Here is a 15242-nt window from a genome sequence, read left to right on the forward strand (position 1 = left end):
TTGAGATGGAGTCTCGCTCTGTTGCCCAGGCTGGAGTGCAGTGGCAGCGATCTCAGCTCACTGCAAGCTCCGCCTTCTGGGTTCACACCATTCTCCTGCCTCAGCCTCCCCAGTAGCTGGGACTACAGGCACCCGCCACCATGCCCAGCTAATTTTTTTGTGTGTGTTTTTAGTAGAGATGGGGTTTCACCATGTTAGCCAGGATGGTCTCGATCTCCTGACCTCATGATCCACCCGCCTCGGCCTCCCAAAGTGCTGGGATTACAGGCGTGAGCCACCGCTCCCTGCCTCTGTTTCAACTTTGAATAAACATTGTACCTACATGAAAATATCCACCAAAATTTTTACTTGGATTATCTCTGCCAAAAGCAGTATGTTTTTCTTGTTCACTCCTAAATCAAAAATAGTCACTACAAAAGCTTCTGTTTCTGAAGTTTCATTGGAAGGGATTTCATTCACAATAGCTTTATAAGCAAGCATTTTTTATGAGAAAACTATTGCACAAGCAAAGGAAAAGTTGTTTTGTGCATCCTCATGACTTCAATCTGTAGCTATCCTGTAAAAAGGCTCAGATCTTTTATCACAAGTGATTTAAATCTATTATTTGGATCTTCAATAATCTCCATAAATGAACTATTTTTCTAATTATTGCAGTAGGTTTTACCCTGACACATCCAAATTTGCCTGCAATTTTAGAATCAGAAAACACTTCTGGTAGTAGTATATTCAAAACATCATTTGAATTGAAAGACTGATGACGATCTATGGTGTCTACTAAGATAAAATAGTCACTATCCCTTGTGACTATTTTATCTTCTTCATATGAATGTCTCTTAAGTAAAAAATGTTGGTCAGGCGTGGTGGCCCATGCTTGTAAACCCAGCATTTTGAGAGTCTGAAGTGGGCAGATCACTTGAAGCCAGGAGATCTAGACCAGCCTGGCCAACATGGCAAAACCCCATCTCTACGAAAAATGCAAAACTTAGCAAGACATGGTGGTACGTGCCTGTAACCCCAACTACTGGGGAGGTTGAAGCAAGAGAATTGCTTGAGCCTGAGGGGCGGGGGTTGCAGTGAGCCAAGATTGCACCACTGCACTCCAGCCTGGGTGACAGAGCAAGACTCTGTCTGGAAAAGGAAAAGGAAATGGAAACGAAAGGAAAGGAAGGGAAGGGAAAGAGAAAGGAAAAGAAAGGAAAGGAAAAATGTGTTATTTTATCACTGTCTTTGTGTATCAGTCCGTTTTCAGACTACTGATAAGGACATACCCGAGACTGGGAAGAAAAAGAGGCTTAATTGGACTTACAGTTCCACATGGCTGGGGACGCCTCAGAACCATGGCGGGAGGCAAAAGGCACTTCTTACATGACAGTGGCAAGAGAAAAATGAGGAAGAAGCAAAAGCAGAAACCGCTAATAAACCCATCAGATCTCGTGAGACTCACTCACTATAGTTAGAACAGCATGGGAAAGGCAGGCCCCCATGATTCAATTACCTCCCCCTGGGTCCCTCCCACAACACTTGGGAATTCTGGGAGATACAATTCAAGTTGAGATTGGGGTGGGGACACAGTCAAACCATATCATTCTGCCCATGGCCCCTCCAAATCTCATGCCTTCACATTTCAAAACCAATCATGCCTTCCCAACATTCCACCAAAGTTTTATAGGTGTGAGCCACTGCCCCTGGCCATCTGTTGTTTTAAATATCCAAGTCCTGTAAATTCTTTGTCAAAGTTACACTATCTCATTTTTAAGTGCTTGTAAATGGTATTATTACATTTTTAATACCGGCATCCACTTGTTCTTGCTAGCATATAGAAATACTATTGTGTTTTGTATGTTTATGTTGTGTCCTGTGACCTTATTAAACTCACTAATTAGTTCAAAGGGGTTTCTTACTTTTTCTATATATTCTTGGGCTTTTATGTGAAGACAATCATGTCATCTGCAAACAAGAGTCATTTTATTTTTTCTGTATGATCTATGTGCCTTTTATTTTCTTTTCCTGTCCTACTTCACTGGCTATAACTTCCAGCACTACCTTGTTCTCAATGTCAAAGGGGAAGCATTCAGTCTTTCGCTGTTAAGTATAATGTGATCTGTATATTATTTATAGATGCATTGTATCAACTTGAAGAAGTTTTGCTCTATTCCCACTTTTCTAACAGTTTTTATTATTATAGGTGTTCAATTTTCAAAAGTGTTTCCTGCATCTATTGATAAGATTATGTGATTTATGTTCTTTAATAGTGTGTAATAATTTATTTATTTTAAATTTTTAATAAGCCATGTATCTCTAGAAATCTGTTTTTATGGTTTTTCAACTGACTGAATCAGATTCCACCAAATATTATATATATACACACAGAAAGACGTTTGCTTTAAGGAACTCTCTCGAGATTATGGAGGCTGGCAAGTTCAAAATCTTCAGAGTGGGCTGGTAGGCTGGAAACCAGAGGAAGAGTCAGTGTTGTTCCAATCCCAAGGCCATCTGCTGGTAGAGGAGTTCCCACTTGCTTTAGAGAGGTCAGTCTTTTGTTCTGTTTAGGCCTTTAGCTGGTTGGACGAGGCCCGCCCACATTACAGAGGGCAATCTACTGTACTCAAAGTACATCTATTTAAATGAGACTATGTACTCAAAGTCCATCTATTTAAATGTTATTAACATCAAAAACATCCTCTGAAATATCCGGAAGAATCTTTGACCACATATCTGGACACTATGACCCAGACAAGTTGACACATAAAATTAACTATCGTGAATATTTTCACAGCAACATCTACATTTGTGTTTGGTGAATAAATGGAGATTGTAGTCTAGAAAAGCAAATTTTCTGTTCAACCTATTTAGAAAATAAGAAAATATTAATTAGATTACTCTGTAATGTATATATTTATAAGTTTGATCAAAATTTTAAAATTGACAAAATATCTGTGAGAGTATAGAGTATTAATATAAAATAATTTGTGAGAATATAAGTTTGTATGACATTTTGGAGATAATATTTTGGCAATATTTATAAAAATTTAAAATAATTACACCGGTTTCCATTTTAACCAAGTTTCTGCTCTACTATGTTTTTAAGAAAACATACTCATTTTCCAAAGAATTTGTGTTAAAAATGTTTATTTAGTTCCATTTATTACAATATAAATTGGGAAACAATTATGTGTTCATCAGTGGAAAAACGGTTAAATCATGGCACACACATTGGAATCCCAATAGTAATACAAAAGTAAATCTGTATAACCATAACCTTGTTATGGAAAAATCATTCATTCATTCATTCATTAGTCAAAAGGTTAATTTATTAATTAAATCAAAAATTTATGTCATTTACTATTAGTTAATTTATAATACTTATTAAAGGCAAATGGGAGAAGAATAGGTACATCACTTCTCGTTGTGTGTTTTAAAATATTGCAGTGAGAGGACTGGGGAAATGTAGGTTAAACAGTACAAAGTTGCAGTTATGTGGGATGAATAAATCTAGAGATGTAATGTACAGGATGATGACTATAGTCAATAATATTTTATTGTATAATGGAAATTTGGCAAGAGTAGATTTTTAGTGCTCTTACCACACACAAAATGGTAAACACGTGAGGTGGAATACATTAATTTGCCTGACTACAGGAATCATTTTATTATACATGTTTATCAAAATGTCACATTGTATACTTTTTTACTTTATTTTATTTTATTTTATTTATTTTATTTTATTTTTGAGAAAGAGTCTTGCTCTGTCACCCAGGCTGAAGTGCAATGGCCCCATCTCAGCTCACTGCAACCTCCACTTCCCGGGTTCAAGCAATTCTCCTGCCTCAGCCTCCTGAGTAGCTGGGACTACAGGCGCACACCACCATGCCAAGCTAATTTTTGCAGTTTTAGTAGACACAGGGTTTCACCATGTTGGCCAGGCTGGTCTCAAACTCCTGACCTCGTGACCCCTCCACCTCAGGCTCCCAAAGTGCTGGGATTACAGGCGTGAGCCACTGCACTTGGCCATATTGTATACTTTAAATATTTATATTTATATATATACACACATAAAATCATAATATATGTTTATTAAACACATTTATATAGGTTAAAACAACTAGGATCAGTTTAAACATCAGACTGTTAATAGTGGTTATGTGTTTAAAAGTGTTGAATTTTGAAGAAACACTGTGGAATGTGGTTTATCTGTATTGTTAGATTTTTTTGAGAAAGAATCTTTGTAATATTATTTTTATAATTAAAATATTTAAATAAACCTAACAACAGAAATGGTAGCTGGGGATCAGTCATATAGTTTCTCCTAGCTGATGAAACAGAAAATTTGAAATCTGAATGGCTTATAACAATAAATATTTATTTATTTTGCACACAAAAAAACAGACATGGGTTGGCATAGGCTCTCTGCTATCAGTTGAACCAGAGATTCAGGCTGCTTTCATCTTGTAGTTCCACCATCTCAACACGGGCTCTCCATGTTTGATGCTGAATAAAGGACAAAGCATGGAAGAGTCAAGCATGGAAGAGTCAAACTGATTCTCAAATACACTGGCCTAGAACTAACAAAGCCTGAAACTGACAAACACGTTTTTGTTTTTATTTCAGTGGAAAGGCCTTCTCACATGATTCTTTCTAGTTACGAGTGTGCTTGGTAATGCACTCAATAAACCTAGAAACTAGAGAAGGGTCAGATGTGGACAAGCTTTTGCAGACTCTCCAAGAAATTGCTAAATAGTATGTTCTCAATAAAGAGTAACTATCATATAGTTTGTTATTACAATAACTCTATTTCTTTGTTGCAGAAGTTTCTTGGAAGTGTAAATGTGTCTTAGAATTCACCAACTTTTTCAACAGCCTAAAATATGATAGGTGCTTTTAAATACAGGAGTGCATTTAATTTTCAAAAGGACCCTGAAAATATTTGTAGGAAATGTCTACTCTTCTTCACTCAATAGTGCTTTTCTCTACTGCCCTTTGCAATAACATCTACAATCTCAGTAAGCTGAGAATTTTCTCCTTTATTTTGGTGCATAATTACATTCGTAGTCCCAAGTTAAGAAAGTAATTTTGCACCAAAAGAAAGGAGAAATACCACCTGACTAACATGTTTGAGCACCTGTACAGGTACCATTAAGCACACTGAAAACAAGAAATTTTCTCTGGGAAAAGTACACAGAGACAAGAGGAAACGAAAGTACGGTGAATTATTTTTCCTTTCAAAATCAAAGCTAGCATGTCTGCCAAGAAAACATTTTCTAACTCTTAGAAATGCATTTAGGGATTATTAAGAATTCAGCTTCCCTAGATGTTTGCCTTACACGGTTATTTCCATGGTCTTTCCTCGTCTATCATTTATGGATGAGGTTTTGATTTTTTCCACCTAAGTATGCTCACTCATAAGTATATACATGGTCAGTTTCAAATAAAACACCCTATTAAAACCCTACAGCCAATATTAGAGTGTTTCATAAAATCCTCTTCTAACTTCAGAGTTATATCCTAAAAAAAAAACATAACAGTAGGTTATGTGACAATTCATATTCTACTAACCAGCCTATTTGGAAAACACCTTCAGAGTGTGGTGAAGATGTTTATGGAGGATGACCACATGTCTAAACTTCACTGTCTAAAGTGAACTTTACATAGAAAGGATTTTTGCTATCAGAGGGATTCCATGATGAAGATCTAGCCGGGAGATATTTACACGGAATTGGAATACTCTGTAGAGGGGAGAGCAGGTGATTCTTGGCTATCTGTTCCACTGACAATAGGGTGTAGCTACCGAAAGAGGAGATGGTAAAGATATGGTCAGCAGGTCAAGTCCCAGAATTGGGCAGGAGAATAAACTGAGTAAGACCCAGGGGAAGTGTGTTGTAGGAAACAGCTGGAGATAGATAAAAATGTTGGCCCATGGGCACAGTGAGCTCCCACAGAACCCTGGGACTAAATGCAGCAGGATCCTGGGTAAATGAAGCCAATAGGCAATCCCCAAATTGTGTTTTATTCTAATTTTCGACACCCACTTTTTAGTTCTTTAGCCACAATGTCATTCTTTTTATCACCTAAGAGGTATTTTAAAGTAGTAAGAGAACTTAATTAAAAGACAAAAAGTCTGCCTCTGACTGGGAGAAGTGAAACAGAGTGAACTCTAAACAAATTCTGATCAGGGGTCTAGTAGTCCCAACCCTGCCACGTTCTAGCCTTGTGAACTTGGGAATATTGCCAACCCCACTGAGCCTTAGAATCTTTAGCAATGAAATAGGATTGATAAGCCCTGTCTTGTGAGACTGGGATGTAGGCATTTACGTAAAGCTGCCATTGGTTCTGGCATGCCTTGAGTCTTTCATGACTGGTAGATTATTTTGATTACTTTGACCCCAGACCCTACCACTCTCTTATCTGACTTTAATTTATCTAGGAGATGTCAGAGAATATGCAGTGCTCTAGGGCATGGCACACCAAATCATCCAAAATGCTGCTCAGCAAGAAAAACTCTGTAGCTCTTCCGCCATAGCAGGATTTGAGGGAATCCTGTACATTTAGATTTACCTTAAAGCTCCTAGATTTGTTTCAGGGCCAACTCCTTCTATTCCTCCTAGCTGTCCTTTCACCCAAACTACCCTTATTTTCTTTCATTTTATTTCCCCCCCATATCTAGACCTTACACAGTGTTTGACAAATTACCCTCAAGAGAAACACATCAAAATGGCCTTTGCATGGCATGAGCTCTGGCTTTCCCAGCGCAAAGCAAATGGTGCCAAAGACATACTACTATGTCTGTTACTGGGAAGTGCAAGAATCCCCAGTTCTTAGTCGTACTTGAGAGAAAGAATTCTGCTAAGAGGCAATTTATCCAGAAAAAGGAAATTTTTTGAAGGAAAATAGAGAGCAGAGAGTTTATTTAAAGGGACAGAACACTTGGAAAGATGAGGCAGAGCAGGCTGCTGAAAGAGAATGGGCCAGCAGCAGCCAGGGAGTTCTACATTGGGTTTTTATAATGTCAGATTTTTTCTTGAAGTTCCCACCTCTGTCTTAAGTTTCTGCCTTTTTTGTTTGTCTAGTTTTTCCACTTCTGCCTTAAGTCACTGCCTTTTCCCTGCATAGTTCCCATCCCAGCCTTCTGGAATGCTTTCTTAACTATTGATTAGTTGGTGCACATGCGTGGGCCGGGTGCTGGATAGGAATTCTACCTAATGGCTGCACTGCTCATTGCTGCCATCCCAGGAAGATTGTATAGTGGTCAAATCTATACGTATTGTTTCTGCATATCTCTTAGGAATTTCTCCTGTGCCTTCTTTCCCCTTATCAGCATGTAGCTAGCTGCATTCTGACAGGTTAACTGCAGAGTGAGCAATTAGTGGGCTTAATAAGGGGCATTCCTTCCTGTGTAGGTATTCGCCCTCCTCGCTGCTCAAGTCTAGCATGCTTGTTTTGGGTGGCCTTTGGGGTGTAAGCTTTTCCAAATCTCCTTTATTCAGGGGCTCCCCTAACTTGTTCCTATCTAGCTATATGCCTACTCCAACATGTCCACTTGAAGCTGGCTGCACCCTCAATCAGTGTACCTTCTAATGTGGCCTCCCATCGGCTTGCTGTTGCCGGCATCTCTGCATATCCTCATCTAGAAAGACTGAGACTGACCTAATAAAGATGAAAAGGGGACTTAGTCACAGCAATCCGCAGCACATGAGAAACCTTTTTGTCCCTGCAGGGCTGAAATTCTCCTCCCCATGAGCAGAACTGAGAAAGGGATCAAGTCACAACATGCAGCCTAATCCAATAGGACATTTTGTTCCTATGTGCCAGACTCTCCTTGCCTGCATACACAGGGAAAGGTGGGGTGGGAGGTGACAAGAGAGGAACAGGTTTAAGGGGACCCAGTCACAGCAAGAAATATGGCCTGGAAAACTCTTTATCTGCCGGAACCCAAGACTGTAATTCTAGCACAGAGACACCAGGGTGCCAGTCATATTAGCAAAATAGACCCAGTCACAAGCAGCCCAATCTAGGATGTCTCTGTCTCCTTGGGCCTGAGGTTCTCTTATCTCTTCCAGGATGGACAAGTGACCTATCTACAGTATGCTGCAACCCCATTCCACTATCTGCTCACTCAGATACTTAGATACTTGGAGACAGTATCTGTCTTTAAATATTTTTGGCAAATGCTGCCTGGGAGGGTACTCCAGCCCTGAGAGTTTGGAAGCGGCTAAAACAAACACAAGCCCTTGAGCTTTTCCTTCTCTAAGAGAACACAAGATAGGCCAAAATACACAACACAATTATTTAAAAACAAAGTTCACCCTTTACCCTCTGACACTAGCAAGCTGAACCAAGAATGCAATTTGCCATACACATAACCACTGCCTAGCTAGGGAATGGGGAATGGTAGACAGGTGAATATAATGCCACAAAGATCTCCTATCAGAATTAAGAGTCTGTTTATTCATTAAACACTACCTGGTTGCTGTAAGTTTATCATTAAATTCCAGAGTTCAAAAACACTTGATTCTGACAGTTTTTGTGAACTTACTCTTTGCTTGTGGAGGGATGGATTTTGGAGTTCTCTACTCTGCCATCTTCTGTGACTTCACCCTGATGCCATATTAAATGTTTAATCATAGTTTTCAATCACTGGCAGGGTTGCTTGTGATCTAAATCATGTTATAAACTTTTCTGGATTGCCTATCTTCCCTATGGCAGAGTTTATCAACCTTGACATGGTATGAGCATTACTGATCAGACAGATAATTTTGTGTGGTAGAAGTCTATTACTGGAATTAAGAGAGTTTTGCCACGTCCCTGACCTCTACACACTAGATGGCAGTAGCACCTCCACTCCCACCAATTAGGACAACCAAAAATGTCTCTAGGCATTTCCAAATGTCTGGAAGGTGTGTGCAAAATGTCCTTGGTTGAGAACCATGGCTCTATAGTGAATGAGATTTGAATATATGTAAAAAGCTATATAGGTAGATAGATATGTAGTGTGGTTAGTTGAATAATGATCCCTCAAAAACTATTTACATTCTAATAAATGGAACTTGTTAATGCTACTTTATATGGCAAAGAAGACTTTGCAGATGTCATTAAGACAAATATCTTGAGGTGGGGAGATTATTCTGTATTTTCTGGGACAGCCTTAAATGCAATAACATGTGTCGTTATAAAAGAGAGGCAGAGAGAGATTTGATACAAATGCACAGAGGAGAAAGTGATAATGAAGGTGGAAGTAAGGATTGTGGTGATATAACAATGAGCCAAGGAAGGCCTGCAGCCATCAGAAGCTGGCAGCAGCAAGGAACAGATTCTCCCCTAGAGCCTCCAGAAGAAGTGCAGGCCTGCCTAATACTTTGATTTTGGCTGAGTAGTACTGAATTTGTACTTCTGGCCTTCAGGGTTGAGAGAATAAATTTCTGTTGTTGTAAGCCACAGAGTTTGTTGTGGTTTGTTACCAATTACAATAAATGGATAGATCCATAAGTAGGTAGGTAGGTAGATAAGTAAATAAATATTGTTGAGTGTATACTGTAATTATGTTTTGATTGGTATGATATTAGACAAACAGCTCTGATATTACAGCTATTTTCCCATGGCATTAGAAGTTCTTCATAAACATCATATGAAAGTTGCATAAATTTATTTTATGGACATTCAGTGCCTTGTTGGAAAATGAGGTCATTTCAGACTTTTAAAAATAAATGACACTATAATAATCACCTTTGAACATATAACTTTGGCAGTATATGTGAGTGTTTCTTTAGAATTAATGCCTAGAAGAGGTATTGTAGTGTCAAATGTATTTCATGTTTATGGCTTTAAATATGTGTTGTCAAATTCCCATCTGGCAATGTGATATGAATTTAAAACCCCATCTAGTAGTAGATGAGACAGTCTGGTTGCTTACAACAGTGTAAAACCTAGCATCAAAATTTAATTTTTCCAAAGGGCAAATAGCTGTATTTTTCTGAATGTAAGAGTAATGTATAACCTTTGAAAACATTCAGAAAATAAATTATGAAGAGTCAAAAAATCCACCCTTCCGGAATTTTCTCTTCTTATGAACACATACATACATATATACTGTCTAAACAGGAGCAGTGGGAAAGAGAAAGAAGAGAGAAATGAAGACACATCAATGGAGTTAAAGAGAGGGACTTCCTTAGTTGAAAATCTTAGAAGTCAGCCAAATCCGTAAGTGAAAGAGAGATTATTATGTTTGTGTGTGTGTGTGTGTGTGTGTGTGTGTTCATTCCTTTAAATGGGGCCTAGGCTAGATGGGTCATTTTAGTCAATAAGTCAAGGATCATTACTAAGGCCCAGAGAGATTTCGAAAAACTCTGAGAGAGTAACCAGAAATGACCCCCAGAGGAATACTGGATGTATGAAACTGGTGAAAAGTAACCTCTAGAATTAATGGAAAGTTTATAAATTGGGGTTTGTACCCCTAAATGACTATGATAACTATGCAAGCTGTAGTGATAAACACAGTCAGAATTGAACCATGGATTCCCATTCTCTTCCCCAATCTATTCCTCAACAGAGCAAGTTTTCCCCATTCCAGATTATCTGGCCAAATTCTAGGCGTCATCACTGACGGCTGTTCTCATAATTTCAAAGTCATTCAAATTTTACCAGTTAAGAACTCAGATGTAATGGAGAAGAGATAACCCATCTCCACTCTGCTCTGTCTGAATTCCAAACATACTGAATCCATGAGCATAATAAAATGGTTATTGATCCACAACACCAAGCTATGGAGCAGTAAATGACTGGAATAGATTCTACTAATTTGTTCTTTATTTTACTTGTTTGTTTGTTTTTAGAGACATGGTCTTGCTCTGTCGTCCTCGCTGGAGTGCAGTGGTGCAATCACTGCTCACTGCAACCTTGAACTCCCGGGCTCAAGCAGTCCTCCCACTTCAGCCTCCCAAGAAGCTGGGACTACAGCTACACACCACCACCACACCCAATTTATTTTTCATTTTAGTCCATCCTTTAATCCATCAGTATTTTCTTTTCCATATTCCATTCTATTCCATTTTTATTTCATTTCTATTCCATCTTTCAAAGCCTTGTATACTATACAGGATTTCACTCCAAATTCCATTCTGTTATATTCCATCATGCTATTTCTAAATCTATAGTGCATGTTTTATAGTCCATTTATTTCATGCCATTGCATTTTTTGTTCCATTTTATATTTTTCTTCTATTTTCAGTTTTCTTTAAAATTTTATTTCACTCTATATTCCATTTTCTTCCTCTTCTCATATAACATTGCATCTTTTCTTTTATTCCATACACCATTCAATATATTTTCATTCCCCTTTCCATTCCATTTTCCCATTGTATTCCATTCAATTTCTATTGTATTCAATTTTCCATTTCATAGCCTGTTAAAATCCATATTCTATTCCTTATTTCTTTCTAGTTTCCACTGTAACCAGTCTCCATTTTATGCCGTTCTTCATTACATTTCAAATCGTTTCCATTTCATATTATTTAACATTCCAAATACTATTCCATTCTATTTTGTGTTCTTTGCAATTTCTTTTGTTTGTTTGATTGATTTTTTAAAAATTCAATAGTTTGGGGGGTACAGGTGGGTTTTGGTAATATAGATAAGTTCTTTAGTGGTGATTTCTGAGAATTCAGTGCATGCATCACCCAAGCAGTATACATTGCAGTTAATTATGTAGTCTTTTATCCCTCAGCCTCCTCTCAATCGTCTCCCTTGAGTCCCCAAAGTCCATTATATTACTCTTATGCCTTTGCATCTTCATAGCTTAGCTCCCACTTAAAAGTGAAAACATACAACATTTGTCTTTCCATTCATGAATTATTTCACTTATAATAATGGCCTCCCGGAGGTTGCAGTGAGCCGAGATTGCACCACTACACTCCAGCCTGGGCGATAGAGCAAGACCCCGCCTCAATAATAATAATAATAATAACGTCCTCCAACTCCATCCAATTTGATGCAAAAGACATTATTTTGTTCCTTTGTATAGTTGAGTAGTATTCCATGATGTATATAAACCACATTTTCTTTATCCACTCATTGGTTGATGGGCACTTATGTTGGTTCCATATCTTTGAAATTATGAATTGTGCTGCTATAAACGTGTGTGCATGTGTTTTTTTCATATAATGTATTCTTTTTCTTTGAGGAGATACCTAGTAGTGGGATTGCTGAGTTGAATGGTAGTTCTAATTTTGCTTCTTTAAGGAATCACCATACTGTTTTCAGTTTCTCATCCATCCTACTAAACAGCCCATTGCATTTTGCCAAAATTGTTAAAACAGTGAGTTTTAGGAGAACAGCTAACCAATATTTTTATCCAAGATTTACATACTGTATTGCCTTATATGAAGAATTTTAACTTCTGGGAATTTATCCACGACAAGAACCAAATGAGAATATGAACACATTTTCGCAAGAAGGGTATGTGTCACAGTAATGTGTTAGAGAGTGAAAATTTGGAGACGACATAAATGTTGGAAATATAAGAATGTTTGAAAATATACGCTTCCTCTATAAATGGAATATTTCTAGTTACAAAATGACCTTGTGAAAATGTATTATTTGACATGGAAAGTATGATCTTTTGTAAAGTGTATAATCCAAAACACGGATTAAAAAACAATATGTATGGATAAATAATTCTATTTTCATAAACGAAACAAAAACTTAAAACATGTATAAATAGCTATTCTGCCAATATATAGTTAAACATTTTCAGTAATTGTCTATGAGTGTGTGGGAATTTAGGTGCTAATTTTCTTACATTTGCTTTTCTGCTTTGGGTACTAAGTATGCAAACTTTTTGTAGCAATGACTAAAAATAAGTATCTGAATATTAAATTTCAAGCCAGTACATCACAGCATATTTATATTAATAGAAACTAGACATCGTTTTCCAAGAATGGAGAGTATGTACAATAAATTAAGGCACATTTATCCCTGGATTACTATGCAGCCCATACAAATGTCGATGGATGTTTAAGAACAGTACCACCTTTAATCACAGGTTGCTTATCAGCTTAAGGAGATTTTGGGCTGAGACAATGGGGTTTTCCAGATATACAATCATGTCATCTGCAAACAGGGACAATTTGACTTCCTCTTTTCCTAATTGAATACCCTTTATTTCTTTCTCCTGCCTGATTGCCCTGGCCAGAACTTCCAACACTATGTTGAATAGGAGTGGTGAGAGAGAGCATCCTTGTCTTGTGCCAGTTTTCAAAGGGAATGCTTCCAGTTTTTGTCCATTCAGTATGATATTGGCTGTGGGTTTGTCATAAATAGTGCTTATGTTTTTGAGATATGTCCCATCAATACCTAATTTATTGACAGTTTCTAGCATGAAGGGCTGTTGAATTTTGTCGAAGGCCTTTTCTGCGTCTATTGAGATAATCATATGGTTTTTGTCTTTGGTTCTGTTTATATGCTGGATTACGTTTATTGATTTGCGTATGTTGAACCAGCCTTGCATCCCAGGGATGAAGCCCACTTGATCATGGTGGATAAGCTTTTTGATGTGCTGCTGGATTCGGTTTGCCAGTATTTTATTGAGGATTTTTGCATTGATGTTCATCAGGGATATTGGTCTAAAATTCTCTTTTTTTGTTGTGTCTCTGCCAGGCTTTGGTATCAGGATGATGCTGGCCTCATAAAATGAGTTAGGGAGGATTCCCTCTTTTTCTATTGATTGGAATAGTTTCAGAAGGAATGGTACCAGTTCCTCCTTGTACCTCTGGTAGAATTCGGCTGTGAATCCATCAGGTCCTGGACTCTTTTTGGTTGGTAAGCTATTAATGATTGCCTCAATTTCAGAGCCTGTTATTGGTCTATTCAGAGATTCAACTTCTTCCTGGTTTAGTCTTGGGAGGGGGTATGTGTCAAGGAATTTATCCATTTCTTCTAGATTTTCTAGTTTATTTGCATAGAGGTGTTTATAGTATTCTCTGATGGTAGTTTGTAGTTCTGTGGGATCGGTGGTGATATCCCCTTTATCATTTTTTATTGCGTCTATTTGATTCTTCTCTCTTTTCTTCTTTATTAGTCTTGCTAGTGGTCTATCAATTTTGTTGATCTTTTCAAAAAACCAGCTCCTGGATTCATTGATTTTTTGAAGGGTTGTTTGTGTCTCTATCTCCTTCAGTTCTGCTCTGATCTTAGTGATTTCTTGCCTTCTGCTAGTTTTTGAATTTGTTTTCTCTTGCTTCTCTAGTTCTTTTAATTGTGATGTTAGGGTGTCAATTTTAGATCTTTCCTGCTTTCTCTTGTGGGCATTTAGTGCTATAAATTTCCCTCTACACACTGCTTTGAATGTGTCCCAGAGATTCTGGTATGTTTTGTCTTTGTTCTCGTTGGTTTCAAAGAACATCTTTATTTCTGCCTTCATTTCGTTATGTACCCAGTAGTCATTCAGGAGCAGGTTGTTCAGTTTCCATGTAGTTGAGCAGTTTTGAGTGAGTTTCTTAATCCTGAGTTCTAGTTTGATTGCACTGTGGTCTGAGAGACAGTTTGTTATAATTTCTGTTCTTTTACATTTGCTGAGGAGAGTTTTACTTCCAACTATGTGGTCAACTTTGGAATAGGTGCAGTGTGGTGCTGAGAAGAATGTATATTCTGTTGATTTGGGGTGGAGAGTTCTGCAGATGTCTATTAGGTCCGCTTGGTGCAGAGCCGAATTCAATTCCTGAGTATCCTTGTTAACTTTCTGTCTCATTGATCTGTCTAATGTTGACAGTGGGGTGTTAAAGTCTCCCATTATTATTGTGTGGGAGTCTAAGTCTCCTTTTAGGTCTCTAAGGACTTGCTTTATGAATCTGAGTGCTCCTGTATTGGGTGCATATATATTTAGGATAGTTAGCTCTTCTTGTTGAATTGATCCCGTTGCCATTATGTAATGGCCTTCTTTGTGTCTTTTGATTTTTGTTGGTTTAAAGTCTGTTTTATCAGAGACTAGGATTGCAACTCCTGCCTTTTTTTGTTTTCCTTTTGCTTGGTAGATCTTCCTCCATCCCTTTATTTTGAGCCTATGTGTGTCTCTGCACGTGAGATGGGTTTCCTGAATACAGCACACTGATGGGTCTTGACTCTTTATCCAATTTGCCAGTCTGTGTCTTTGAATTGGAGCATTTAGTCCATTTACATTTAAGGTTAATATTGTTATGTGTGAATTTGATCCTGTCATGATGTTAGCTGGTTATTTTGCTTGTTAGTTGATGCAGCTT

General features: G+C 37.7%; 1 protein-coding gene across 1 annotated transcript in view; it reads right to left on the reverse strand.

Moving 5' to 3' along the window:
* Positions 1 to 4339: 4339 nt before the first annotated feature.
* Positions 4340 to 15242, reverse strand: part of LOC134736053 (lanC-like protein 3) — a 276852-nt gene continuing 265949 nt past the window's right edge. The window contains exon 5 of the mRNA XM_063635235.1: positions 4340 to 4488. The gene's annotated coding sequence lies outside the window, so the exon portion shown is untranslated. The remainder of the gene's footprint in view (positions 4489 to 15242) is intronic.

The sequence above is a fragment of the Symphalangus syndactylus genome, chromosome X (assembly GCF_028878055.3).
Source record: "Symphalangus syndactylus isolate Jambi chromosome X, NHGRI_mSymSyn1-v2.1_pri, whole genome shotgun sequence".
Lineage (NCBI taxonomy): Eukaryota > Metazoa > Chordata > Mammalia > Primates > Hylobatidae > Symphalangus > Symphalangus syndactylus.